Source organism: Carassius carassius, chromosome 23 (assembly GCF_963082965.1).
Source record: "Carassius carassius chromosome 23, fCarCar2.1, whole genome shotgun sequence".
In the NCBI taxonomy this organism is placed as follows: domain Eukaryota; kingdom Metazoa; phylum Chordata; class Actinopteri; order Cypriniformes; family Cyprinidae; genus Carassius; species Carassius carassius.
Genome location: NC_081777.1, coordinates 30,776,748 through 30,791,711, shown reverse-complemented (window position 1 = coordinate 30,791,711; position 14,964 = coordinate 30,776,748). Strand labels below are relative to the sequence as shown.

The 14,964-nt window shown below is 35.9% G+C and overlaps 2 protein-coding genes across 2 annotated transcripts in view; both read left to right on the top strand.

The window, feature by feature from the left end:
- Window positions 1-14,964, top strand: part of aamdc (adipogenesis associated, Mth938 domain containing) — a 407,769-nt gene that overhangs the window by 232,237 nt on the left and 160,568 nt on the right. The gene's annotated exons all lie outside the window — the stretch shown is intronic.
- Window positions 1-14,964, top strand: part of LOC132101996 (potassium/sodium hyperpolarization-activated cyclic nucleotide-gated channel 1-like) — a 72,086-nt gene that overhangs the window by 8,407 nt on the left and 48,715 nt on the right. The gene's annotated exons all lie outside the window — the stretch shown is intronic.

Below are 14,964 nucleotides of genomic sequence, written 5' to 3'. Positions count from 1 at the left end.
GATTATTACAATACACACACACACACACACACACACACTCGACTCACTGCTCAAATGACAGTGTCTGATCCTCTCCCCGGGTTTTGATTGCACTTGATTGTTGGCTGTGTTTCTCTATTGATTTGTTTGGGTCTTGCAGGTTGGCGCTCGTGTCCCACACATGATTTATTTGTGAATGAGCCGAGAAATCTGTAGAAGTTCACTTCACTAGAAACAAGTTATTCATTTGGCTGGCCTGCAACATTACTCTATAATTTAATATGAATATAGAAGTATATGCTGAATGCAGTGTGGAAGCTGAACACGTCATGTTGTCTTGGAGTAACATCATAGTGGACCTTTTTTGTGTCTCATGGAATGAGGTCAAATCATATTATCTTTATTATCATGTGGATGCATCATTCTGATTATATATACTTGTTTTTCATCCTTTTCTTCTTATCATCCATCTTTTCAATCTTCATTCTTTCTTCATCTTCTTCATCTTCATCCTTAATCATCATCTTCATTATTCTAGCTTTATCTTACTGCTTCTTCATCCTTCTGCTTCTTATTTTCTCTTCTTCTGCTTTCTCTTTTTTTCCTTCATCTGCTTTTTCTGAATCAGCTTATTCTACTTTTCCATTCTTCATTTTCTTTTGTCCTTCATTTCTCGTCTGCTTCTGCTCGTTCTTCTTCATCCTGCTTCTTCTCTCTTCTGCTGCTTCGTTTTTTTCTTCACTTGATCTGCATCTTCCTTGTTCTGTTTATTTTCTTCTTCAGCTTTTTTAAAATTCTTTTTCATCTTTTTTTTCATCGTTCTTCTTATTTATTACCCTTTTCTTTTCCCTTTCTGCTTTTTTTCTTCTGCTTTTTATTTTTACAGTTTGTCTGCTTCTTCATCCTTCATCTTCTTTGTTCTTCTTCATCACCCTTTTCTTCTTTTCTCTTCTCTTCTACTTTAGTTTATTCTTTCATCCTGTTTTGCTTTTTTATTTTTGCTTTCTTCATCATCACGTTCTGCTTATTCTGCTCCTTCTTTTCTATTCTTCTTCATTTATTTTGTCTTCTTCATCCTCTTCTTCTGTTTTTGTTTCTTAATCTTCTTCTAAAATAATGAATGTGAGTTTTACATTATGATCCAAACCATCTCATGATGGAAGTTGCTTTTGTGTTTTTCATTTTTGTTGTTGTTGTTGTTATATTCTATTTCTGGCTTATGAACAGATGCTTTAGACAGACATTGTTGGCCATTTAATGTCTGTGTTTTTGTTAAATAAGGCACTGTTCATTATAAAGGAGTTCATTCTTAACAAATTTCATTCTTAAAAAAGAATGTCTTTAATGTAAAAATGTACATAAACTACTAAAAGAGTGACCGACTCCTGGTGCTCTAATTCGGTGAAGGTAAAGAGGGGAATTATCAAGTGTCCTGGATGGACTGAAAGTGGGGTAATAAAAAAGGCCACCAATATCAGGAGCATGCAGTGCAGCGGATTATTACAACACAATTTATTTAATGGAGGGATAGGGATGCACTGCTGATGGGACGATAAGAGACGGAGGGGAGGGATGGAGCCACAGAGTGATTGAAATAATGCTGGCGCGGTGACCTAGGCTCACTTACAGAGAGGTTAGCGAATGGGAAACATGCCAACTGTGTTTGAGGACTGTGTCCTTTGAAGTGCATTTGCTTTTTTCATTTCACTGATCGTGCAAACACTTTGTGTTAAAGTGACTTTGTGTTATACTTTCTACCATCCCAGCGTAATGCTGATAGACAGTTATTAGTAAGCTGCTGTTTGTTTAAATGCGTTCTCTGTTTGTTTGAGTCCTCTGACATGCCAACATCTGACTCAACCAATGGTGTGAGTTTGAGGCGGGACTAACTGTCTGTTTTACCAATGACGGACAGAGGGCGGGGCGATAGGAGAGATTATCAAAAACCTGATCGAAAATAAATTAGTTTTTGAAGTTTGATGCTGCTGAAGTTTGTTGTAATAAGTGGAGTAGCTAAATTGTTGTAATAAGTGGAGTAGCTAAATCGCTGTTATTATTGAAATTTGCCTCTGAAGTTCATATGATGTTTAGATATATTAGTGTAAAGCAGATCTATTTTAATTATATTTATAATACTGAATATATTTATTTGAAAATGATATATGTTTAGTGTGTTATTATAGTATTATAGTAAAAAAAAAATTTTTTTTAAGTATTTCTATCCAGCTTTTCATTTTCATTTTTTTTATTTGAAGTTTTCCATGTAAAATTACATTTTATTTTATTTTATTTTATATTATTATAGCCATATTTCAGTGAATTAAAATTATTTTTAATAGTTTTAGCTTTTTAATGTTGTGCTGTGACTATAACAGCTGTTAGTCTGCATATTAAATGTAACTCAAACACAAACACACATTTTCATCAAATAATACATCATTAAATACCATGAAGAGGTGAACAACACACTACAAATGATGACAGAATTGTGATTTCCTTTTTAGATCAAACACATCCTTCAGGTTTCAGGCATTTTCATCCGGTTTTGATGTGTGCAGAGATCTTAAATGGGTTTTTATTGAAGCATCGATGTCATTTCCCTCAAAAGCCTGAGTCTCTGTGAGTTCATTTAATTCTCATGACAAACATTCATATGGAAATCACATGTGTCGATCATTTATTTGTCATTTGCAGTGTTTTGGAGATCGTTTGCTTAAAGGCTCAATAGAAAGATGATTGACGGCCGCTCTCAAAGTTCAGACATGAGCAGATAAGATGGCTAAGCGGCGTCTCGCTCACTTACTCACAGCCTGAATCAACTGCACACTGTACTAAGAATAAAGTGTGTGTGTGTGTGTGTGTGTGTGTGCGTGTAGGTCATGTGGAAGGGTAAGTGCCTCTCTGATCGCTGTGTTGAGCTTGTTGCTGGATCTTCTATGTATTTCAGACTAGGTTAAGAGCCGGGTATGACAAGACAGTAGCAAGATGGAGCTTGCACACACATGCAAACACACACACATACACATCTCAATGCCTTTTTTCTTCACAGTGTGTGTGGCCTAAAGGAAATTTTATTCTGAGGTCTGGCTGTCTTTATGTTCTCAGAAGAAGAGTTCACCCAAAAATGGAAATTTGCTAGAAATATGCTCACCCTCAGGTTGTCCAAGATGTAGATGAGTGTGATTCTTTATTAGATTTTGAGAAGATTCCATCACTTGCTCAGCACTGGATCCTCTGCAGTAAATGGGTGCCGTCAGAATGAGAGTCCAAACAGCTGATAAAAACATCACAATAATCCACGACTCCAGTCCATCATTTAACATCTGGAGAAGACAAAAGCTGTTTGTTGTAAGAAACAAATCCATCATCAATACGTTTTTAACTTGTTTCCAGCTAAAATATGAGCCCTTAATCCATAATAATGCTTCCTTTAGTGAAAACGATGATGTATTTGTTTCTTTTGGCTTCACAAGACATTAATTGGTAGACTGGAGTGGATTACTTGTAGATTATAATGATGTTTTAAATCAGTTGTTTGGACTTTCATTCTGAGTAAGTGATGCAGTGCTACATTTCTCCAAATCTGATGAAGAAACAAACACATCTACATGGCCTCAGGTTGAGGACATTTTCTGCAAATTTTCATCTTTGGGTGATCGGCTCCTTTAAGAATGATTTCAACCATGATTTTTTTCTTTTTTTCTTTTAGGCCTGAAACATTCTCTGTGCTCTAAGTAAAGCAAGCAAAAGTTTTAATGTGCCTTTGCATTTTTAAAATGAGCAATGAATGTCAGCACTGCAATTCCCAGTGTTGCCGTAGGGGGTGCTAAAGATGACATATAAATCCCATACAATTGTCATGTTGGGTTTGCCATGAGTTTGTGTATATTTTTGATCTTGCCAATTTTCTCTCTATTTTTCTTTTGCTCTGTTTCTCTCTTTGTTTCCTTTTACACAACCCCTCAGGTCTCTCTTTCTCAGGATCAGTTTGGATATAAGGGATTGAGCAGCTTTCATTCTGCTCTCTCCATTTGCTGATAACATCTCATGCTGTTGAGGGATAATGGTTTGCGTCCAAGCAGAAGGTGATGGCGAGTGTTTGTGTGTGCGTGCAGCACAAAATAGTGCTGGTATTATAGCCTGTATGTTGGTTACCTTCTCATTAGGTGATGGTAGACAGCTTCCACTTACACTATCCCTCTCACTTTATCACATACACACTGAAATACCCTCTTTACCAGTTCACATTTGTCTAGTTTAAAGATAATCTTTCTCAGATACACTCACTGGTGCTGTGGTGTTTCTCTTCGCTCTGTCTGTCACACTCAGCGGCTGATATCTGTGATAGAAACATAAATACACTCAAGCTCAGATAACCAGAGATCCTAAAAGAGTGAGATAGAGAAAGTGAGAGATTAAGTGTGTACTGGTGACTGTTCTTTGAAAATAATACTCTGAGAATCATACTTTGTTCTTTAGTTATGCAACGGCCAAAGTAAACGATTATAAAAGCCTGTTTTAGTGCTTACCACCACACTATACCATCACTTTAATTCATTACACTGACACGGAGAATGCCACATGTGCACAACACACCTGTAGAGATAGAGCAAATATATATTTATATGAACTATATATAGTGTGTATTTGTATGTAAATATATAGTGTATATGTGCATATTTACATAATATATATGTTTATGTTTATTTTATTTAAAAATAGACAAAGTATAAAACTAAATACAAAAAAATGTATAGTGTAGGATATGTATTATTATATTGTATTATTATTTTCTTATCTAACATGTTTTTGTCTGTAATTTTAGTGGTCTGTATTAGTGGTCGACCGATATTTGTTTTTTTGACTGATGATGCTGATATCTTGGAAAGCAGGAGGGCCGATAGCCGATATAAAACCAATATGATTTTTTACAAGAGAGACAGTGTGAGCACTGTGCGCGCTCAAGCGCTACATGTCAAAATAAAAATCCTCTAACTTTTAACCTCTAACACATCGGCCAAGCAGAAAAGCTTATCGGCCGTTGCCGATATTTGAAAAATGACAAGTATCGGCCGATATATCGGTCTTGGCTATATACCTGTCGACCACTCTGTATGTAAAATGTATTTGCGCAGGAGTGAGTAAAACTAGTTGTAGCATCAGATTTCAACTTCATAATGACTCATTTAGTTCTGATCCTCATAAACAGCTCACTTCATAAGACTTAGAATAAGTATAGTTATAATGACTTTTTTTGGCCATTTATGCCGTTTTCATGGTGTTTTGGAACCTATTTCTTCCTTGATAATTTCTTTAAATGCAACTTCTCTTGTTAATGTGCAGCATTTTCCATAGATCCATAGATGTTTTGAGGCAGTGGTGAGTTGTTCTGAAGTGTGTACTTGGTTCCTCAGTGGGGTTAAGTGTAAAGCTGAGAACATTAGCTTTCTGCTGACAGACAACTATCTGTGTTCTGTGCTCTGTTTATCTGCTGAAGTGTGTTTGTACAGTGTAGCTGGCGTCCTTTGGTCCCCTGTGCTGATGGAGAGAATATACAGATAGCAGAAAGGAATCCAGCAAACAAGGAATCACACGTCCCTTTCCATGTTTGTAAACTGTTTGTGATCCTAAATACTTGCTTTTGTGTTGTCATGACTTCTCCTACCTAAAAATGAACTGGAAAAATCCATGATTTTTCCCATCCTCATTTAAATGCATGAAAAATAATAAAATGTTGTCACATGTAAAGCATGTTCTTAAAGCTGCAGCAAAAAAAAGCTCATTTAATTGTAATGGTCAGAGAGGGTAAAAAAAAAAAAAAAAAAAAAAAAAAACCTTTCTGATTTATCTGAGGAGCTCTCATTTATGATTGCTATGAGCCGAGTCCATAATGTTGTAAAAAATAAAAAATATTTTTATACTCAAAATATCTAAAATGGATTCAGTACTCTTTTTTTGTTCACAGTATTGATACACCAATACCAGCTGCGCTTTCTCTCTCTTCTCTCTGACAGCGAGTTCACGCACACCAAAGTGTCATTAGAAGCATTTATAAACCTGTTGTTCAAGAAAATACATATTTAAAAACATATTTTACATCAAACTCACTTTATAAGATTAGTTGAGTTTTTGAAATAACTTAAAAATAATAAATTTTTGGCCTACTTCTATATGATTAGAAGTCAAATCAATCAACAAAAGGAGTTGACTTATGTGGCTTCTAATCATAGAACGAGGCCAAAAATTTACTATTTTTTAGTATTCTACTGCAATAAATGCTTTGACGATTAGCATTTCTTTACAAATCGACTTGTAAATTCTTATGAAAATACAAGATGGCTTGAAGACCGCAGATAAAACATAAATTGTTGCAGTCGTGTGTTTATTGTCTTCATGTTTTATCAGTTAAAGCATTTCTATCTTCTTTATATTCAGTTACAGCGATAACTGGATGCCTTTGTCCTTATAAGGGATTTCCCTTCTGTGAGGTATATTGTGAACATTCTAAATCATGCTAGCAACATACTAATTTATGTTAGCAATATGCTAGTCATGTTAGCAAAATAATAAATGTCAGCAATGTTATAAAATGTTAAATCATACTAGCAACATGCTAATTCATGTTAGCAACATAGTAAATCATACTATCAACATTTTAAATCATGCTAGCTATGTGTTAAATCATGCTAGCTACATTCTAACATATAGCTACTAGCAACATGTTAACTCGTGTTAAAGTGTTAAAACGCTTGAGCAACATGTTAAATCATGTTTGCAGTGTAAAATATGATATGCTACTGTAAGACATTTTGTATATTTTGTGAATACTCTAAATTATGCTAACAACATTCTAATTTATGTTAGCAACTTGTTAAATCATGCTATCAACATACTTAATCGTGCTAGCAAATGTTAAAACAAACTAGCAAAATGTAAAATCATGATCAAGCATTTATAAACCTGTTGTTCAACAAAATACATATAAAAAAATAAATAATTTTTACTTCGAATCCACTTCATAAGATCAGTTGAATGTTTGAAATAACTTCCTTTTGTTGACTGATGTGGCTTCTAATTATAGAACAGGGCCAAAAATGTATTATTTTGTAGTATTGTACTGTAATACACACTTTGTCAATTAGCATTTAATTACAAATCAACTTGTAAATTCTTATGAAAATACATGAGATGGCTTGAAGAACGCAGATAAACCATATATTGTTGCAGTCATGTGTTTATTGTCTTCATGTTTGATCAGTTAAAATCAAAGTTAGAAATTCCAGTATTGTGGCAACACTAGCACACACACACACACACACAGATTTGGCCAAAATATTCAGGGTCTCCTATAAGAGTTGAATCTCAGTGAGTTGGACAGGGTGCAAGAAAAAGACTAATTCAGACCGGCATGTTATACTGCAGCTGTCTAATACAACATGATCTAACATCCGCGCTCTCACTCTCTCTTGCGTTAATGTATCATGAGTGTGTGTGGCCAGATGGCACTTCCCCACTTCTGAGAGGGATTCTTTGAACAAACAACAAACTAGTGAGCCAACAGCCACCTCAAAAACAAACAGCCGTCTCACAAACAAACACATAGCGAGAGCAAGAAACCTGCATTATTCAGGAGGAGCTGCTTAGAATTCATGTTCATAAATGAGCTGCTTCACTCATGCCGTCAGAGACTACAACATCAACACTACATACACCTGAGACCTTTGCATTAGAGCATTGTTGTGTGGTTGCTAGGCTGTTGGGAGTGGTTTCTATGACATTGCTATCTACTAGGATGTCATCAGCAGTTTAGAGCATTGCTGTGGTTGCAGGGTGTTGTGTGTGATTGTTAGGAGATTGCTATGTGGCTGCTAGGGCGTTGTGTGTGGTTGAAGGAATGAGGTGGAATTAATGGAATAAATGTTCATTGGGGAAATATAACTAACTGTATAAGTCTGTAAATATTTATTTTGCATCAGCATCTTGTAGCATCTTGTGGTTTTCTCATGTTATGCAAAAGTACTATTATACACAGTGAAGGCTGATAAAACAACACATTCTCTCACGTATTCATTCTTCATTTATTCTACCCTCTTGTGCATCCATGACTCCTGTGTGTTTTTCCATGATGACAGCCTGCTACAGTGTGTGTGTGTGTGTGTGTGTGTGTCAGAGAGAGAGAGAGAGAGAGAGAGGCTGCATGGGTTATCTTGTAGCTGGAGGCACTCAGAAGGTGAAAACATGTCATGGACGTCCTCTTAGGGAAACAGGACTCTCTCTGTAGATGAGCAAAATGTCATGGAGGAGCATCTCAGGTGTGTGTGTGTGTGTGTGTGGACATTTCTCCTTTTCTTTTTCTCTTAATGGATATTCTCTCCATCCAGCTGCTGTTCTGTCCTTCTTCACATTTTAAGCAACTTTCAGCTTTTCCAAGACTAAACAGTTGAATCTCAGAAAAAACAGAGAGGTCACATCACCTCACAAAATAAGAAATTATATTTTGCATAAAATAAAGTATATTTTTATATGAGAAAAAAACCTTTATTTCATAATTATATTTCCCCCCATTTTAATTATTATTCCCAAATGAAAAATTTGATTATATTTTGTCTTTTTTTTTTATAAAAGATCAAAATGATTATCAATTCGTTTTTATTTTTTTATACCTTTTTTTGATCATTTTTACCAAGGGTTCCAACAATTCTGACCACCACGTGTGTATATAATTTCAGTCATCATAAACAAATTCAATAAAATAAATACTACCATAATATATAAATACATGACAATATTAATACAATTACAAAAAGTTTAAAGTCAAATAAATTCGTGAATGCGTTTGATTTTGAGAAAATCAGTCATTTGTTGGCTAAAAAAATAAAATAAAAAATAAAGTCATTTGTTGGAAAGATACTTGGTATATTGCAAGCACGAATATACCAAGATACCTGTTTAAAAACTTATTTTTTCCCCAATTTAGTTTGGTGCTGCTAGTGGCAAAGTACAAACTCCTTTGAAAAATATAATTTCTTATTTCTTTCCTCTTGATTGTGTTGAAATGCAGGCTTGTTCTTGACAGGTTTGTGAGATTCACTTGAGCCCTCTCTGTGTCTTTGTCTCTGTTCCTCCTGTCGTATGTTGCCTTCCCTCTCTTGTTTTCTTCTTCTCTCTGGATGTGTGGGGAATTCATAGTCTAACGTCAGAGAAACGCTTTGTGCCTAGAGAGAGGAAGCACTGTATATACTTGATGGAGTCTATTTCTGTCTCGGAACATGAGATTGACTGTTAAATGCACACACGTACACACACACACACACACACACACACTCGGTGTTTATAGAGCAGTGTCTCTCCATGTTAGGGTTTCTTTCCATAGTAAAACAGACCAGATCTCTGCCTGCTCAGGGTGAAATGTTCTCCATCACAACACTCACATACATGCACAAGAAATCTTAGATTATTTAATAGATCAAAATAATGCATCGGAGAATTCATGAGTGCTTTCATTACATTTCTGCTGTTTAACCTCCTTATTTGTCTGATGTCTTAAAAAAGCTAGGTTAAGTTGTAAAACAACTGGAAAAGCTTTGCACATTTGTATCTTATGCAGCTGGTGGTGGTTAAATTTCTGCTTACTTGAGAAACCCACCCTCAACCCATCTCTTTTAGAGAACTACAGACCAGTTTCCCTTCTTGCTTTCATTGCAAAAACACTTGAACGAGCTGTGTTCAACCAAGTCTCTACATTTCTCACACACAACAACCTCCTTGACAGCAACCAATCTGGCTTCAGAAGTGGACATTCAACTGAGACTGCCTTGCTTTCAGTTGTTACATTTACATTTACATTTATTCATTTAGCAGACACTTTTATCCAAAGCGACTTACAGATGAGGACAGTGGAAGCAATCAAAAACAACAAAAAGAGCTATGATATATAAGTGCTATAACAAGTCTCAGTTAGGTTAACACAGTACACGTAGCATGGGATTTTAAATAATATAAAATAAAAATAAAAAAGCTCTAAGACTGGCAAGAGCAGAATCCAAATCTTCAGTACCTATCCTGCTTGATCTGTCTGCTGCTTTCGACACGGTTAACTACCAGATCCTCCTAACAACCCTACTGGCAAAAGGCATCTCAGGAACCACACTTCAAAGGTTTGAGTCTTACCTATCAGATAGGTCCTTCAAAGTATCTTGGAGAGGTGAGGTGTCCAAGTCACAACATCTAACTACTGGGGTGCCTCAGGGCTCAGTTCTTGGACCACTTCTCTTCTCTGTCTACATGGCATCTTTAGGTTCTGTCATTCAGAAACATGGCTTTTCATACCACTGCTATGCTGATGACACTCAACTCTACCTCTCATTCCATCCTGATGATCCTACGGTAGCTATTTGCATCTCAGCTTGTCTAACAGACATGTCTTCCTGGATGATGGACCATCACCTTCAACTCAACCTTGCCAAGACAGAACTGCTTGTGATTCCAGCAAACCCATCGTTTCATCACAATTTCACCATCAAGTTAGGCACATCAACCATAACTCCTTCAAAAACAGCTAGAAGCCTTGGAGTTATGATTGATGATCAGCTGACTTTCTCAGATCACATTGCTAAAACTGTCCGATCCTGCAGATTTGCTTTATTCAACATCAAGAAAATCAAGCCCTTTCTTTCGGATCATTCTGCACAACTCCTTGTTCAAGCTCTTGTTCTGTCCAGGCTGGACTATTGCAATGCCCTCTTGGCAGGTCTTCCAGCCAGTTCCATCAAACCATTACAATTAATTCAGGACGCGGCAGCAAGATTAATTTTTAATGAGCCAAAAAGAATACACGTCACACCTCTGTTTATCAATTTGCACTGGCTTCCAATAGCTGCTCGCATAAAATTCAAGGCATTGATGTTTGCCTACAAAACTATCACTGGCTCTGCACCCATTTACCTAAATTTGTTACTTCAGACTTATGTGCCCTCTAGAAGCTTGCGTTCTGCAAGTGAACATCGCTTGATTGTGCCATCCCAAAGAAGCACAAAGTCACTTTTACGGATTTTAAATTAAATGTTCCTCCTGGTGGAATGACCTGCACAACTCAATCCGAGCAGCTGAGTCCTTAGCCATCTTTAAGAATCGGCTTAAAACACATCTCTTCCATCTTTATTTGACCCTCTAACTCTAGCACTCACTATTCTTCTATTCTTTAAAAAAAATCTAACTACCTTTCTAATCTTTTTGTATTCTATTTTCTTTTATTTATTATGCAATTGTATGTATGTGTGTGTGTGTGTGTATGTGTAAATACCTCTAACACTAGCTTGCTCTATTCTTTTTATTATTATTATTCTATCTGTTTTCTTTTTATTTATTATATTATTTAAAATCCCATGCTATGTGTACTGTGTTAACCTAACTGAGACTTGTTATAGCACTTATATCATTGCTCTTTTTGTTGTTTTTGATTGCTTCCACTGTCCTCATCTGTAAGTCGCTTTGGATAAAAGCGTCTACTAAATTAATAAATGTAATGTAAATGTAATGCTTAAGCCTGAATTGTTATATTTACAATTTATCAAATGTATACATTTTGGTATTTAAACATTTCTAATTCATTTTTCATTTAAGTTTTTTTTTTAAGTTTAAGTATTTTAATACAATATTTATTTTTTATTTCACCTTTATCAAAAAATATTTAATAGTTTTAGTTTTAGTAACAACACTAAATACAATGATATAATTGTTATACTGTATTTTGGGTGAGCTGTTTCTTTAATGGAGTCATTAATTATGTATAATTTAAGAATCTAATTTTACTTTTAATATTCATTAGGAGAAACAAATCTACAAGTGTTGATAGCAGTTCGTATTATTTTCTTATTATATTGAGTTCATATTGAGATATTTGATGTTTGACTGCACTTTCAAATTTATTTGCAAATATGAGTACAGTTTGAGACACCTGTGGTCTTTGTCTCAGGATAAACACCTGAGAAGTGTGTCCATTTGCTCTCCATTTAATCTCATCTCTCATCTAGGAGTTTTTTCTATGGATGCCGCTGAAACAAAAACTGGTTTCTTTTCTCAGAGTTGCAAGATGTAAATATATAATTTTAAAACCACGATTCAGAGGAGGAAAAAAATATGTAAACTCAGAATTCTGACTTTTTTTCAACTCACAATTCTGAATTTATTGAATTTATATCTGTCAATTCTAACTTTTTTTCTCTTTATTTCAAGTTCATATGCCTCATTTCAGACTTTTCTTTTTTATTTCGTCTTAGAAACATGCTTTCATAATGACAGAATGCGGAAGCGCACAAAACCTTTAACAAGAAAAACACTTATCACATACAATAAAGAAACAAATAACAGTGACCTTATTAACTCTATGGCTGCTTTGTTCGTAAATATCTGGATTTCAACCCTTCATCATGTCCAGATTACCCAATTAAAGCTGTCATAATGACCAGAGACACAAGCGGACAGGCAGAAAATGGGTAATGTGGATTATGCATTAGCTAGTGTGTGTGTGCTGGGGAATACTGAGGTTGAAGAACAAGTGTTGTCAGCGTTGAATGTGCCGTTCCTCTGATGTGTGTGACATTCTCCTGAGTTTTAAACCTCAGCTGAAGCGAACAGTGTCAGAAACGTCTCACTAAATACAACACATACCCTGACAGCGATCTGAATCGCCGGATCCCCTCCCTACTTTGGAGAATTCCAATTACTGTCAGTTTTTTTCGTGTGTGTGTGTGTGTGTGTGTGTGTTATAATCCATCACAGCTCAGGCATTACAGACAGCTGTGTTTGTATGTGAAATTCCACTGTAATTAGTGTTTATTCAGGATGCAGTGATTCATCCACAAATAGCCAAATGTTTCTGAAACAGTAAATAAACAATAATGAACGTGGGTGTTTGAATTTAGTTAAAATCTCCACAAAAACAAGCAAATCTAACCGCTTTCGCTTACGTTGCCCGGGCTGCTTTAAATTGGCTTTCACACTGACAATGGATTTTTAGGGGCTTCCTAAACTTGGGTGGGTATAAATCAACCAGAACCAGACGTTCAAAACGCTGACCTTCCTTCTCTGTGCAGTCTATAGAGCCATGAGGATATATCACCCAACAACAGAGCCAATCTAGATTCAATTACCAACTGGGCCAAGAGTGCAATTTATAACTTAACACACACGCATGTTGACGCTCCTGAGGATGGTAGAGGTCGTGCTGCATGCATTAAACTCCTGTGTTTACCGTGGAGATTGGTGAGGAATTCAGCGTCATGAATTTCTGAACATAATTTATAGCTGAAATCTCAAGTGCATACCGCTTGCGATTCATAAGCTGAATCCTCAGTGAACAGAATTTGAATTTATTGTCGAAAATAATTTCCTTAGTCACAAAGGTGTGTGCATGCATTTGCATTCTGAATAATTATGCTTTGTGTTCATTTTCAATGTTTTATATGATTAATGTCAGCTCATGAAATCTCTGGATATGAATTTATATGCTGCTGATTCTGTATCTCTGAATAGATGATGCACTTGTTACAAACACGCAAGGTTCCACCTCCACGCAATCACGACGCACACCCTCACCGGAAATTCTAAATCACATCCACCTGATCCGCATCACCATCCAATCACCTCAGCACCATAAAAACCACACACGCACTCAGTCATTGTCCGGTCATGTTCGCGACAAGGGCATTCCTGTATGCTTACCCTAAGGACTTACTCCTCTTCTACTTACCTTTCTCCAGCGATTCTTTGAAGACCCAGATTCCCCTTGTGCGTGTGTTTGGTTCACCTTCACTCCAAGACGTCTTCACCCAGCCTGCACGGATCCATCCATTCACTCATCCCTCACCACCTGCTCCTCTGCTTGTGTCTGTTCTAATAAACACCTTTATCTGTTACTCCTCAGCTTCCCGAGTGATCCGTAACAGCACTTTTTGGCAACTTTTAATGCTACAAAGTTTGTCCTTTACGGATTTTTGAATAGCCAATCCTGGTCTGTTACTCTGCAAAAAGATGCTTAATTACATAACATTAGAAGTTTTGTTTTAGGAGTAATTTATCAAAGTCAAGTGAGGTTTATACTTAAAACAAGAACAAATATTTGCCAGTGGTATCAGAAAAATAAACTCTTTTTTTTCCATTTGAATATTTTTTTCTTCTGAACCCATTGGCAATATTTTTCTTGTTTTAAGCACAAACCTCATTTTCATTTTTCTTTTCTTATGTCATTTTACATTAAACAAAAAAGAGTTTAAACTACCCTAACAGGTCAAGATGGTGTTGTTGCATGTAAACCAGTTTGAAAATGCTAAAACCAGCATGAAAGCATCCAAAACATACTTTATACTGCTAACAAGAAATTAAATCTTCTCAACCGGTCATAATCTGTTCTTAACCTGGTCACCAGATAAACCGGCTTAGCTGACCTCAGACATGTTTGTTGTCATAATACTTTATTTTATTCATATATGCTTTGATGCATGTTTGTAATTAAAAGACTACATGCATGTGTGTTTTATGTCCAGAAAAAACTGCAGTGTGAATATTTGCGAGCATTGGCTGATTTAAGGTTTTTGGTGATGTTCTTTAAAGGTTGTTTCTTCATCAGATTTGGAGAAATGTAGCATTCTATCACTTGCTCAGCAATGAATGCTCTGCAGTGAATGGGTGCCGTCAGAATGAGAGTCCAAACAGCTGATAAAAACATCACAATAATCCACAGCACTCCATCAGTCCATCAGTTTATGTCTTGTGTAGCCAAAAGGTGTGTGTTTATAAGAAACAAATCTATCATTAAGATGTTTTTAACTTCAAACCATTGCTTCCATAATCCATAATAATAATTTCTCTTGTGAGAGAGTGATGTGCACAGATCAAGCTCTGTTAAAAGTCAAAACGGCTCTAAACAAATATGTGTGTGGATTTTGATGTGAGAGACAACATGAGATGGACTCTTCCACTGAAGCA